The 15,325-nt window shown below is 39.9% G+C and overlaps 1 protein-coding gene across 42 annotated transcripts in view; it reads left to right on the top strand.

The window, feature by feature from the left end:
- USP54 (ubiquitin specific peptidase 54) overlaps positions 1–15,325 on the top strand; it is a 141,139-nt gene that overhangs the window by 14,030 nt on the left and 111,784 nt on the right. Inside the window, exon 1 of one of the 42 annotated variants that reach the window (XM_058299060.2) lies at positions 6,777–6,999. The exons of 40 other annotated variants lie outside the window; for them this stretch is intronic. The gene's annotated coding sequence lies outside the window, so the exon portion shown is untranslated. Of the gene's footprint in view, positions 1–6,776; positions 7,000–15,325 lie in introns of those variants that run through there. One more of the 42 variants, XR_011649046.1, reaches the window with a different exon arrangement.

The following is a 15,325-nucleotide window of genomic DNA, read 5'->3' as shown; positions in this document are numbered from 1 at the left end:
AGAGAGGCGATCATTCTCTTGCGCCACCTCAGCTCTCTGTTCTGCTATGTCTCTTATTGTCTCTCCTCTGTGTCTCTTTTTGTTGTGTCATCTTGCTGAGCCAGCTCACTGCGTTGGCCGGCACTCCTGTGTGGGGCGGCACTCCTACACAGGGTAGCACTCCTGCGTGGGGTTGCACTCCTGCACGGGGTGGCACTCCCATGTGGGTTGGCACTCCACATGGGCAAGCTTGCTGCATGTGCCGACTTGCCTTCACCAGGAGGTCCTGCGCATTGAACCCTGGACCTCTTATATGGTAGATGGGAGCCCAACTGCTTGAGCCATATCCATTTCCCCCAAATTGTCTTTAGTATTATAGCTATATAGTAAACATTAATATTGGGTAGACTAATTCCTCTTTTTTAAAAAAGATTTATTTTTATTTATTTCTCTCCCCTTCTCCCCTGTTGTCTTCTCTGTGTCCATTTGCTGTGTATCCTTCTGGCTCTACTTGCATTGTCAGGTGTCACTGGGAAACTGCATCTCTTTTTTGTTGCATCATCTTGCTGCATGAGCTCTCTGTGCGTGTGACACTACTCCTGGGTGGGCTGCTCTTTTTTTGCATGGGGCAGCTCTCCTTGTGGGGCGCATTGCTTGCTCATGGGGCATCCCTATGTGGGGACACCCCTGCATGGCACAGCACTCCTTGTGCGCAGCAGCACTGTGCATGGGCCAGCTCACCACACAGGTCAGGAGGTCCTGGGGATCGAATCCTGGACCCTCCATATGGTAGGCGGATGCTCTATCAGTTGGGCCACATCAGCTTCCCTCCTCCCATTTTATTCTTTATTGTTTTAGTTATTCTAGAGTCTTTTCCTTTCCATACAAATTTTACAATATGCTTGTTTATGGATACAAAAAATGCTGGAATTTGATAGGAATTTCATTAAACCTATAATCAATTTGAGGAGAACTGACATCATTATATAATGTTGTCTTTCAATCCATGAAGATGGTATGTCTTCCCATTTTATTTAGGTCCTCTTTGTTTTCTTGCATGAGTATTTTATGAACAGGTCCTATACATTTCTTAAATTTAAATTTCAGTTTCTGCATATTCATTATTAGTTTATAGAAATATGGTTGACTTTTATGTGTTGATCTGGTAGCTTGACCTTGTTGCTATTCTAGAAGTGTTTTTGTAGATTTTTTGGATTTCTATGTAGACAATCATGTCATTTGCAAATAAGATAGTTTTATTTCTTCCTTTCTAATCTGTCTGCCTGTTTTTTTTTTTTCTTTTTTCTTTTGGCTCTGAAGAATTCATTGGAAGTTCATTGTACAGGGTAGAACTTATCAAATGGCCAAATTCATTTTAGGAAAAGTGTGCGGGGAACCAGCCCTCTACTGGGGACACCCAAATAAATGTCAGGCTGTATAATTTTTCTCTGATGTCTTGGGTTTTTCCAGGGCAACACCTAATTGTCTGGTTGGAAGGTGGAAGACTTGTGCTTGGTCATTCCCCATCCTCTGCCACCTATAGTCTCAGAGTTAGTAACTCCTCCTGATCAGTTTCACAAGTGTGGTCCACAGCTAAAGAATAAATGCCTGCATGTTAGAATGGGTGATATGCCTTTTAATTTCTCTTTCTTGCCTTATTACAGTCTGGAACTTTAAACACTATAATGAGAATGGTGAGACTGGCCATCCTCGCCTTGTTGCCAGTCTTGAGGGGAAAGCATTCAGTATTTTACCATTAAGTGTGATGTTAGCTGTAGATTTTTTGTACATGTTCTTTACCAAGTTGTACTCAGATATTATTTTTATTTTTAAATTCAGCTGAAATAGCATTTCTTCTGCAATGCTTTTCCAGATTCCCCCATGCAGAGTTATATACCCTCTAGAAGAGTAATGGATGTTTCATTAATATCACTTGCTTGGTGCCATTAAATTGTTTGATTTAATGAAGGAGTGAAAAAATGAACAAGAGAATGAGGACTCTCTCAGTTTTAACGTAGTTTTAATGACAAGAGTATGGGCTTTGGAGCCAGATGGAATTAAAATCTCAGACCCGGGGAATTGGACTTGGCTCAGTGGTTAGGGCGTCTGTCTACCACATGGGAGGTCCACGATTCAAACCCCGGGCCTCCGTAACCCGTGTGGAGCTGGCCCATGCGCACTGCTAATGTGTGCAAGGAGTGCCCTGCCACGCAGGGGTGTCCCCTGCATAGGGGAGCCCCACGCGCAAGTAGTGCACCCCGGAAGGAGAGCCACCCAGAGTAAAAGAAAGTGCAGCCTGCCCAAGAATGGTGCCATGCAAACGGAGAGGTGACACAACAAGATGACACAACAAAAAGAAATACAGATTCCCAGGCCGCTGATAACAACAGATGTGGACAAAGAGGAACACACAGCAAATAGAACAGACAACTGGGGTGGGGGGTGCAGGGAAGAGAAATAAATAAATCTTAAAAAAAAAACCTCAGACCCTCCATTTAATATTACTCTGAGAAGTTGGACAAATTACTAAATATTTCTGAACCTTAGTTCCTTTATCTGTGAAAACAGGATAATAATAACCTACCTCAACAAAAAAAATTTTTTTCAGAGAAAGCTTTAAAATTTCATTGAGAGAATTTCACAAGTTGAACTTCCAATATAGCAATGGCATGCATGGTGTTAGCTTGTCTTCTTTTTAACTTACAGCCTCCTATCACCTGCTTCTGGAATTTTAGTAGCCTCTAGATTAGATGGAGTCTTCCCCTTCACATCAGGACCATCTCCATGCTCACCTCCAGTCTTTTCCAGACCTATTTCCTGGCCATCAGCTTCTGGTTCAGGTTCTTCAACTGCAGGAACATCCTCATATTCTCCTTCTTGTCCAGGTTCAACATCCTGACTTTCAGTTGGTGGTTCTTCCTGTTGAGGTTATTCATCACAAGGCTGCTGGGCAACCACAGATTCAGCCGGATCAGAAGACTCCTGACCATCTCTTCCTCTGGATCTTTTTTATTTTTTTATTTTTTATTTTTATTTTTATTTTTTTAATTATCTTTTTAAAAAGATACATGGATTACACAAAATATTACATTAAAAATATAAGAGGTTCCATATACCCCACTCCCTACACCCCCCACTCCTTCCACATCATCAACTTCATTCATTAGTGTGGTACATTAATTTCATTTGATGAGTACATTTTAGATAATTTCTACACAGTATGGATTATAGTTTATGTTGTAGTTTATACTCTCTCCCAGTCCATTTAGTGGGTTATGGCAGGATATATAGTGTCCTGCCTCTGTCCCTGCAATACCATTGAGGACAATTCCAAGTCTCAAAAATGTCCCAATATCACACCTCTTTGTCCCTCTCCCTGCCTTCAGCAACTCCCACAGCTACTGTCTCTATATCAATGATATAATTTCTTCCATTGCTAGCATCACAATATTTCTATAGTAGAATACCAGTTAGTCCACTCTAATCCATATTTTATTCTTCCATCCTGAAGACCCTGGGATGGCGATGTTCACTCCACCTTTAAATTGAGAGGGGGCTTAGATCCCACATGGCTGATAGATGGAATTCTGCTTGCAGCTGTAGACTCTCGGTTCCCTGGTGTGGTGGTTGACTATCCTCACTTCCCTATCTTCCTCTGGATCTTGATCTTTCTCGTCCACTCATATTTCATGCCTGAACACAGCCTCTCTGAGGTTGACTTAACTGGCTAATCCCCCCACCTGAGCAAATTTTTTTTTTTTTAAATATTTATTTATTATTATTATTTTTTAATTACATTAAAATACCTGAGCAAATTGAGTGAGGTAATTGATGTCAATCTTTAGCATAGTAGCCATCCTTAGTAGGCACTGAAAATTTAGTTTTCTCTTTTCCTTTAGTTTTTAAAAAAAATTTTTTATTGAAGTATATCATTCATACATGAACACACATAAACAGTAAGTGTAGAGTAAAGATTGCGAGCTTACAAAATAAACATACATAATATTACAGAAGTCTCATACATCACCCCCCCACCAACTCTTTGCATTGGTGTGAAACATTTGTTACAAACTATGCAACAGCATCATCAAAATATTTCTACCAGCTATAGTCCTTACCTTACATTTGGTGTATTTTCCCCCCAACCCATACTATTTTTTTAAAATATATTTTTGTTACAGATGTTGTGAACTTGCAAAACATTCACACAGATGTGTAGATTTCCCATACAACTCCACACCGTGGTGGAACATTTGTTGCAGATTACGAGACAATATCATCAGACTATTACCACCAATCATGGTCCATAGCATATATTTGGCACACTTTTTCCATACTCCTCCATTTTCAACACAGTACAGCTTGGCATTGATGCAAGAATATTATAGTATTGCTGTTAACCACAGTCTGTAGGTCACACCAATTGTAGTTTTCCCACATTTCTCCATGTTTCCATCACCCTGCATAGTGATGTACGTCTGCTCTAGCTCACAGAAGGACTCTCTTGCATTTGTACCCTAAACCACAATTCTCAACCACCTCTGGGTTCACTGTGTTATTCAGTCCCTAGATTATTCTTTAACTTTCTTTCTGTTCACATTTACTTCCCCAGACTATCTTTTTCAATCACAATCCCATTTATAAACCAACTCTTTTCCTTTAGTTTTAAGTAGTAAAAGAGATAATTATTGTAAAAATACTTTGTAAACTAATAAAATTATTTCAAATATTGTTCATGTTTGTCCCAAAAACAGCAAACCACTTTTGATTATGTTTGTTAGGGAAAAAAATAGGGAGATGAGAAAAAGGAGAAAGTTTGTATAACTTTGTGGAACAATACCATGTGCCAGATACTGTGGTCAACACTTTACATGTGTTACCCCATTGAATCCTTCTAACAATTCAATAAAGCATTCTTCTTGTGAAGGATTATGTCTTAGTTTTTAAGTTATGTTTTTCTTTTCACCACCCATTCTGAATAAACTGTAGGAGTGGGACTAATACAGTTTAAAGTAGACTTTATACCTGGTATATAATATGATAAGTAGTTCTTATTTTTATGCTACCCATCTTAGTATTTTGGGACTGTGTATTTTAGCCCAAGTCATCTTTTTTTCCCCACCAGCAAACCCTACTGATAATATTTACTTTGTACTTCTCTAGGAGTACATTAGCTGCCCTAATTATATTCTTCAGTTGCATGCAACTAATCAGGTAAGAGTAATGAATTTGTCTGATATCTATGGCATATCAGTTTTCTTCAACACATATCACCAATAAAGCTTGAATTGATTTTTGTAAGAGAAGAAAAGCAGCAAACTGTGTGACTATGGCTTTAGTATTTCTCACTCAACAACTTATATCGATCAGGCTAAGACCAATTTTTGTTCTGTTTTTGGTTTTTAGATCTTATTATGTATTATTTAAGGCACCCAAGGATAATAAATCATTAAATATCCTTTTATCCACCATCCAGCAAATTAAAGATTTCTAAATCAGTTGAAGACCCTGGGTTTCCCCTTCTTGATTGCAAATCCTTCCCCACCCCTCAGAAGTAACATTAATGAATTTGGTTTTTCTCTGGCTTATACACTTCAGTCATCCTGTTAGTGTATTGGAATCTCATCATGGCAGAAGTAAAAATACTGCAGAGTTCCTATGAAAAGTTAAGATAGAAATAGCTCTTTGTTACATTTTCTTTTTGGTTCATAGCCTAGTACAGTTCAGCGTGCTGTCAGAGATACTTGTATATAATAGGTACCAGAAGTATTTGTTGAAAGACTATTAGGTACTCATATGGTTCTGGTGCTTCTGGTTGAAGATCTATAGTACAAATATATCATTTAAAAAAAAAAAGATGTATTTATTTCTCTCCCCTTTCCTCTCCCCCCGCCCTGGTTGTCTGTTCTCTGTGTCTATTTGCTGTGTGTTCTTTTGTCCGCTTCTGTTGTTGTCAGCGGCACTGGGAATCTGTATTTCTTTTTGTTGTGTCATCTTGTTGTGTCAGCTCTCCATGTTTGCGGCGCCATTCCTGGGCAGGCTGCCCTGTCTTTCGTGCTGGGCGGCTCTCCTTCCAGGGCGCATTCCTTGCGCGTGGGGCTCCCCCACGCGGGGACACCCCTGCGTGGCAGGGCACTCCATGCGTGCATCAGCACTGTGCATGGGCCAGCTGCATAAGGGTCAAGGAGGCTCCGGGTTTGAACTGTGGACCTCCCATGTGGTAGATGGATGCCCTAATCACTGGGCCAAGTCTGCTTCCCTATTATATCATTTTGAAGTGAAATGAAGTGTACATGTCTTTTGGGTTAGGATTATTGTATGCTTTATCAATAAGTAGACACCTGTGGAAGACTAAATATTTTTTTAGAGATATTAAAACTCCAGGGCAAACTTGAGTTTGGAAAATTTAGCTCTAACTGCATATAGTATATTTTGCTGCCTTGGTTAATTGAGATTTGTAGATAGGGGAAACAGAATAAGAAAGATGTGGAAGCATTACATTCCTGGTTCAGAAAAATGAGTTGTAAATTCTGAAACAAGGGGTGATTCCGGAAGAGTCTGATTCCAGGTAAGGAGCTGTTGAAATGAATAGTACAATATTTACAAGGTAGAGGTGAAGGATCTGACCTCCATTATAGCTGAAAATGAAATCTTTCTCTCAGCAAAGATATAATAGCAGTAGCAGCAGCAGGAGCCGCTCTGCCATCACTGCCGCCTGAGCCTGAGTTCGGTGGCTGCGTGAAGTGGCGTGGCAGGAAATGATTCCGCGGCATTAAGGCGCATATAAGGAAGAACTCATTCAGCTCTGGTCAAGTGGTTGCACAGGTGTGGGTGTCGCTTTAAACGTTCAAAGACTGGCTTACTGGAGGGGGAGGAGCAACTTCCTGAGGATCAGGTGCGTGTCTGAAGGGATGAGCTCATCCTTCTATCAGACCTGCCCTAAATGCTGAGTGAATGTTTTCCTCATTGCAAGTTCTGCAGCTGGGAGAACCAGGAAATGGTTGAAGCTTCAGGCACTTTGTAAGTATCAAAAAATTTAAAAAATTGCTGCAAATATTCTAAAATATGTAGCTGTGAATATCAGCTTGAAAGTCTACACACAATCTTTCTCTAAGTTGAGGCTTACAGTAAAGTGTATGGTGGGTTGATGAAAGTCTGCCTTTATAACTTTGGTGGTTCTAGCATTATTCTGGTGAGTCTTGTGGAGGTGACTCTTTGTAACTTACTAAATTTGTTTTCTGAGCTGTTGATTAATTTCAGTGCTTTGGAAAAAAGAATCCTGGTGGCTCCTTTTTATTTTCAAGATCTTCATGGCTTTTTTTGTAGCTTTGGTCGATGGGACTATCCTACTTTTGAAGTCCATGTGTTCGTTTCCAGAACTCCTAAGCATGATCATATTTTGTTTTGTTTTAATTTGCTTAAACTTAACTGTTCACTTTAAGTAAGATTCTTAAAAAAGGAAATTGGTTGGAAAAGAAATATTAATTATTTACTTTAAAAATTAACCTTTTTATTTTGGGATAACTATAGAGTAACGTGGAATTCTAAGAAATAATATATAGAAACCTGGTGTACCCTTTACACAGTTTCCCTCAATGGTAGCATCTTGCAGAACTGTAGTGTGCAGTATTACCGTCAAAATATTGACATTGAGGCAGTCAAGATACTGAACATCCTTCACCACCAGGATCCTTCAAGTCCATACCCACTTCCCTCCTACCCCCAACCCCTCCTTAACTCCTGGCAACCACTAAATGAAAGATCAGTTTTTAGTAGAGAAATTTTATGTGGAATCTTGAATAGTTTTGTATTGAGAGATCTGTATAATAAAAGCCCTAGGCTGCAGTAGGAAATTTTGATATATTGTAGCTCTTTGACTTTGGGCAAATAATTTAAATTTCTCTGGTTTAGTTTCTTCATCTATAAAATGGAATAGTGGTATATTAATATCTTTCTAACCTATTTTATAGATAGAGAAATTTTAAAGTTTCTTTGAAAAATAAGGAAGCACATTATTAGCAGAAAGGAAAGTAGTTTTCAAACTAGAAAGTATATTATAGCAAATCGTAAAGTGGAAACTGTAGCCCAGGATGGGTAAGAGTGAACATTTTAAAGTGAATTCAAGTCTTCAGATTCAATGCCCCGAATTTGAAAAAGAAGAAAATAAAATATTTCGAAATGACAGGCCTATAAAATTAATGTTAAATCCTGGGAAAATTCAGTTATGAATGATCCAACATTTGATATGGAAAATAAATGTAAGAGAGCTATTATAGGTTGATTTATCATAAATTCTCTTAATATTTTTGGATTCTATTACTTCATTTCTATTTTGGATTAAGAAGCTGGTTGATCAGGGGATTGTTATAGATGTTGTGAGTCATAATCCCATCAGTTTCCCTGTCTTTCATGATATATTTGTGTCTGATAGATAGTAAACTATGGTTTGGTTGGTTAAGTGAATGTGTATAGCATTTAATAACACAACCATTCAGTGTCTTGATTTCACTGGGGATGAAAGTCCTGGTGGATTATTTTTGGATTTTGGGTAGAGTAAAAATAAAAAATCTTATCTTGTTAATCAGGTATGTAAATATTGTAAAGCTGTAGGGATAGTTAATATGACATGATTAATAAAGCTTTGAAAATTATTTACATTGGATGACATTAAATTATATTTGGGTGTTAAATTATATTATATTAATTTTAATTAAATTATAAATGGATGAGTTTCAAATTGTTAGTAATTGACTAGTCTGTTAGTAATTGATGAAGGAAAAATGTATAGATAAACAAGTGTGCTTGTGCATAAGAATTTCCTTTAGAGGATCCAGATTAAGCAGTTAGGGGGAGAACTATGGATTTGCCCTTTTAGTTATCGAAAAATCATTGTTGTTTTTATTTTATATTTCTTATTATATAGTTATGCTTATTAATATAGTTCTTATTTTAAAAATTAATGCAACTCTTTTATTCTAATAAAATATTTTCAAGGTAGAATACTAGAAAATACAAATAAGGAAAAATATTAAATACCCTCTAATCCTTCCATGTGAAAACAATTATATTAACACCATAGTATATAATTTCTCTGACTTTTTAATTTATGTGTGTGGTAGCTTTACTTTGTTTTTCATTTTGTTTCATTTTATAAAAATAAAATAACTTGAAAATACTGTATTATAACCCACCGTTTCACCTAACACCCTAATCATTCATTCACTCAACAAATATTTATGGAGTACCCACTATGTGTGAAGTACTCACTGCCAAGAACTGGGGAGACAGTGGAAAGAAGATAGACAAATTTCCTGTCTTAGGAAACTTATATTGTAGTGAAGAAGATGAAATAAGTAATGTCTTGTGATAAATACAGTGAAGGAAAATAAAGCAGGCTAAGGAGATATACAGGGAGGCAGGTAGTAGTTTTATTTTTTCACTTTAAATCTTATTTATTTATCCCTACCTCCTCATTGTTTGCATTTGCTGTGTCTGCTTGTTGTTTGCTGGTCTTCTTTTTAGGAGGCACTGGGAACTGAACCTGGGACCTCTGATGTGGGAGGAAGATGCCTAATTGCTTGAGCCACATCTACTTCCCGGTAATAATTTTAGAGGAAATGTTCAGGGAAGTCTCTTCAAGGAGAGTGATGTTTGAGCAGAGAGCAGAATGAAGTAAGATTAAGAAGTTAAAAAAAAAAAAAAAAGCTGGGAAGCAGCTGTGGCTCAGTCATTTGGGCTCCTGTCTACCCTGGGTTTGCATCCAGAGGCCTCCTTTGAAGGCAGGCTTGCCCGCACGCTGTGGAGAGCTGCCTGACCCACAGGCACTGCAGGCACCACAGAGTGCTGTCCGACCTGCAGGCGCTGCAAAGAGCCGACTCAGCAAGGTGACACAACAAAAAAGGGAGACAAGCAAAAAAAAACACAGAAGAGCACACAGCGAGTGGACACAGAGAGCAGACAGCAAGCAAGCTGCAAGCGGGGAGGGGAAATTAAAAAAAAATGCTATGCAAAGAGCTGGGGAATAAGCATTCATTGGAGAGGGAGTAGTTAGTGAAAAAGCCTTGAGCTGGAAACTGGCTTGGCATCTTTGGAAAACAGAAGAAAAATCGATAGGCGATGTTTTTAGTTTGCTGAATGCCACCAATGTAATATACTAGAAATGGGTTGGATTTTACAGTGGGAATCTATTAGGTTCAAAGCTTACAGTTCTGAGACTGTGAAAATGTCCAAACCAGGACATCATCAGAGATGCTGTCTCACTGAAGGTTGACTGCTGGCAATTGTGGACTCATGCCACATAGCAAGGCACAATGGTGGCTCTGCCTTCTCCAGGATTCCTTTTTTCCCAAGTTCAGCTGTGGATGATCAGGCACAAGGCAGAGTCTGCACCTCTCTCCCTCTCTTCCAAGCCTCATTGCTTCAGCTTTGGGCTGCTCTGTTTGTGACTTTTTTTTCTCTTCCGAGTTCATCAATATTAGAGGCTTCTCTCTGTCACTGCAGCTTTTTTCTGGTGTGCCTCTGCATGTTTTTCCTGTTTATAAAGAACTCCACTAAAAGGATTACGACCCACACTGGGTCATACCCTACTGAAGTAATCTAATTAAAAGGAAAACCCTTTAACTGAATCTAATCAAAAGATCCCATCTACTCACACAGAAATGGATTAACTCTAAGGACATGATCTTCTGGGGTCCACCCAGCTTCAGATTGTCACAGGCAGTAAAGGTGAAATTGTTGAAATAGGCAGGAGTCAGATTATGAGGGATTTAAGATTTTTGGCGGCGAAATTGGCCCAGTGGTTAGGGCGTCTGTCTACCACATCGGAGGTCTGCTGTTCAAACCCTGGGCCTCCTTGATCCGTGTGGAGCTGGCCCATGTGCAGTGCTGATGCGTGCAAGGAGTGCTGTGCCACTCGGGTGTCCCCACGTAGGGGAACCCCACGCGCAAGGAGTGTGCCCTCTAAGGAGAGCCGCCAGCGTGAAAGAAAGCGCAGCCTACCCAGGAATGGCGCCGCACACATGGAGGGTTGACTCAGCAAGATGATACAGCAAAAAGAAACACAGATTCCTGTGCTACTGACGACGACAGAAGCGGACAAAGAAGATGCAGCGGATAGACACAGAGAACAGACAGCCGGGCTGGGGGGGAAGGGGAGAGAAAGAAATAAAAAAAGAAATCTTTAAAAAAAAAGGATTAAGAATTTTAGATTTTATTAGGAGTGTAATGGGAAGACACTGAAGGGTTTTAAGGGAGTAATGACATGATTTGATGTATACTTTCATTTATTTATTTATTTTTTAAAGATTTATTTCTCTGCCTCCCGCCCCGTCCCCCATTGTCTGCTCTCTTGTGTTCGCTTGCATTCTTGGTGGTGTTGGGAATCTGTGTCTCTTTTTGTTGCATCATCTTGCTGCGTCAGCTCTCCATGTGTGCCGCGCCACTCCTGGGTGGGTTACACTTTATTCGTGCAGGGCAACTCTCCTTGCGGGGTACATTCCTTGCGCGTGGGGTTCCCCTTCATGGGGGATACGCCTGCATGGCATGGCACTCCTTGTGTAGGGCAGCACTACATGTGGGCCGGCTCACCACATGGGCCAGGAGACCCAGGGTTTGAACCCTGGACCTCCTATATGGTAGGTGGGTGCTCTATCAGTTGTGCCATATCCGTATATTTTTAAAGGATTATTTCGATTGCTGTGTGGAGAGTAATTGTAATTGAAGCAAGCAAATAGGCTACTGAATTATTCTAGGCAATAGATGTAGGTGACTTAGACTAGAGTGGTAGCAGTAGAGGTGGTGAGAGGGGATATGTTTTGAAGGTAGGACTAATAATAAGGTTTGCTGATGGTTTGTTGAGGTGTTAGAGAATGAAAGGAGCCAAGTGTGACTCCAATTTTGACCTGAAGAACTAAGTGAATGGTAGTAGCATTTACTAAGATTGAAAAGAGTTTGGAGGAGCCAGTCGGGGTATGCGTGTTGAGAATGAAGATTTCTCTTTTGGGCCTATTAGGTTTGAGATACTTGTTAGCTAAGTGTAAATGTTGAATAGGGGGAAGCGGATTTGGCTCAACTGATGGAGCGTCCGCCTACCACGTGGAAGGTCCAGCATTCAAACCTGGGGCCTCCTGACCCGTGTGGTGAGCCTGGCCCACACGCAGTGCTGATGCCCACAAAGAGTGCCGTGCCACGCAGGGGTGTCCCCTGCATAGGGGAGCCCCAGCGCAAAGGAGTGCGACCCGTAAGGAGAGTCGCCCCATGTGAAAAAATTGCAGCCTGCCCAGGAGTGGCACTGCCAACACGGAGAGCTGACACAGCAAGATGATGCATCAAAAAGAGACACAGATTCCTGGTGCTGCTGACAAGAACGCAAGCGGACACAGAAGAACACACAGTGAGTGGACAGAGAGAGCAGACAATGGGGTGGGGAGAAGGGAAGAGAAATAAATAAAAAATAAATCTAAAAAAAAAAATGTTGAGTGGGAAGTTGAATATACAATTCTGGACCCTCGGGGTAGAAGTTGGCTGGAGATATATCTCCATGTGAATAAATATTCTTTTTGAACATGATTTTTTCATGGTTGAATCATGTTCCATTGTATGGATATGCCATACTTTGTAATGAATAAACTTGAATATTCTTATTTTTAAACTAATTTCTCCGGAGTTTTAAAACCCTATTACGATATTATATTACTTCCTCTGGGAAGGCTTTTATACACTCTCCAAGGTGTTTTGTTCATATCTGTGTTGTAGTTTTTCTTTCTTCTTCATTAGAGGGTGAACACTTTGAAAGTCTCATGATTTTAATCATCTTCGTATGTCTAATATTAGCACTATGCCTAAGATATAGTAGATACTCAGGGAATGTTTCATGAATTTAAATCTTTAAAATATCAGTCATGAGTAGATGGGAAATCTAGAGAATTCTCTTAGAGTTGTTTTAAGATCAAATAGAATCAACAGTCTCATTTCATTCTTTTTTGTTCCACTTATTCTCGTTTGCTCTACTTATAAATATGTTTTATACTTTTATGTGGATATCCAGATTTGCAAAACAAAGAAATAGTAGATTTTGCTCTCTAAATTAATTTATTGATGTTCTTTTTTTTTCTTATCTCCCCTCTTCCCCCTTGCTCTCTGTCTCCATTTGCTGTCAATTGTATTCTCATTAGGCGGCTCCGGGAACCCATCCTGGAACCTTCTGGAGTGGGAGAGAAGTGATCATTCTCTTGCTCCACCTCAACTCCCTAGTTCACAACGTCTCATATTGTCTTTTCACTGTGTCTCTTTTTTGTTGCTCCATCTTGTGTCGGCTTTCCGTGTGGGCAGCACCACTCCTGGGTGGGCTGCACTCCTGCACGGGGCTGCACTCCTTGCACAGGGGGCACTCCTTGTGCGGGGGACACCCCTTGCGTGGGGGACACTCCTTGAGCAGGGGATGCCCCTATGCGGGGCAACGCTCCTTTTGGCTATCGAACCCTGGACCTCCCATATGGTAGGAGGAAGCTCTATCATTTGAGCCACATCCACTTCCCTATTGAGGTTATTTTAAGAAAGAAACTTGGGGAGTGTATGTAGCTCAGTGGTTGCGTTCCAGTTTCCCATGTACGAGGTCCTAGGTTCAATCCCTGGTACCTCTTAAAAAACAAAAGACAAACAAACAAACGTTTTCTGCTGCATTTAAGCTATACCAAAATTTTTCTTACACAGGGTTTGTAGGGTTTACATTATCATGCAACTCACGTGAGCAATATCATGCTTAACCTCTCTGAACCTCAGAGGATCTTTTTAGTTCCTTCTGATTCTAAGGGTGAGTAAGTTCTGATGGCCTTCTGGTTGTCCCATCTGTGAGTACTTAATATAAATAATAATTTTCTCTATATCATTCTTTTTGTGATTTGATTTATAAAAGAATATTCTGAATGTCTCTATCATGAGCTGGGCTAGTTCCTATGAAAGAGTATTTCACTTGCATATGTCCTTTTTAAAGTATTGTGCTACTGATTTTTATTAGGCTCCTATTTTTAATAAGCTTTATTAATTTAAAAAAGTTAATTTTTAAAAATATCAGCTTTAGATTTACAGAAAAATTGAGCAGATAATACAGATTTTTTCCATATACTCCCTTATCCAGTTTCCTCTACCTTGTGTTAGTATGGTACATTTGTTGCAATTAATGAGTCAATGTTGATACATTATTATTAATTAAAATTCATGGTTTATTCAGATTTCCTTAGTTTTTACCTAATGTTTTTTTTTTTCCTGTTTCAGGATTCCATCCAGGATACCACATTGCATTTACTTGTCATGTCTTCTTAGGCTTCTCTTGACTGTGGCAGTTTCTCAGAATTTCCTTGTTTTGCATGACCTTGACAGTTTTGAGGAATACAGGTCAAGTGTTTTGCAGGATCCTTCTCTACTAGAATTTGTCTGATGGTTTTCTTATGATTAGACTGAGGTTATGAGTTTTGGGGAGGAAGATCACAGAGAGTGCCATTCTTCTTACATCAAGGATACATGTTATCAGTGTGATTTTCACTGTTGATTTTTTTTTTTTTTTTTAAGATTTACTTTATTTATTTCTCTCGCCTTCCCCGCCATTGTCTGCTCTCTGTGTCCATTCACCGTGTGTTCTTCTGCATCTGCTTGTATTATCAGGTGGCACTGGGAAACTGCATCTTTTTCATTGTGTCATCTTGCCACGTCAGCTCTCTGTGTGTGTGGCACCACTCCTAGGTGCGCTCCTTTCACATAGGGCGGCTCTCCTTGTGGGCGCACTCCTTGTGTGTGGGACTCCCCTATGCAGGGGCGCCCCTGCATGGCACGGCACTCTTTGTGTGTGTCAGCACTGCGCATGGGCCAGCTTACCACATGGGTCAGGAGGCCTTGGGTATAGAACCCTGGACCCTCCATATGGTAGGCAGTTGTTCTGTCAGTTGAGCCATGTCTGCTTCCCTATCACTGTTGATTTTGACCTTGATTATATGGCTGAGGAAGTAGTTGTTAGGTTTCTTTAACTTTACTCTTTTTTTCCCCTCTTTCCATAAGGTACTGTTTGGAAAGAAGTCATGGTGGGCAGCCCACATTTAAGGAGTGGGCATTTATTTGGAATTCTTCTGAAAGGGAGATTTTTCTCTTCTTCCACATTTGTTTATTCAGTATGGGCTCAGATTTTTTTAATACTTTGGGTTATAATCCAATACTACTACAATTTTACTTATTTTTTGGTTTGTTTGTTTTTGAGGTACTGGGGCCAGGAATTGAACCCCAGTCCTTGTATGTGGGAAGCTAGTGCTCAACCACTGAGCCACTCAGCTCCCCTACTACTATATTTATCACTCAAAAT

The sequence above is a fragment of the Dasypus novemcinctus genome, chromosome 6, assembly GCF_030445035.2.
Source record: "Dasypus novemcinctus isolate mDasNov1 chromosome 6, mDasNov1.1.hap2, whole genome shotgun sequence".
NCBI lineage: Eukaryota > Metazoa > Chordata > Mammalia > Cingulata > Dasypodidae > Dasypus > Dasypus novemcinctus.
Note: the sequence above shows the minus strand (reverse complement) of the source record. Positions and strands in the feature narration are given on the sequence as shown.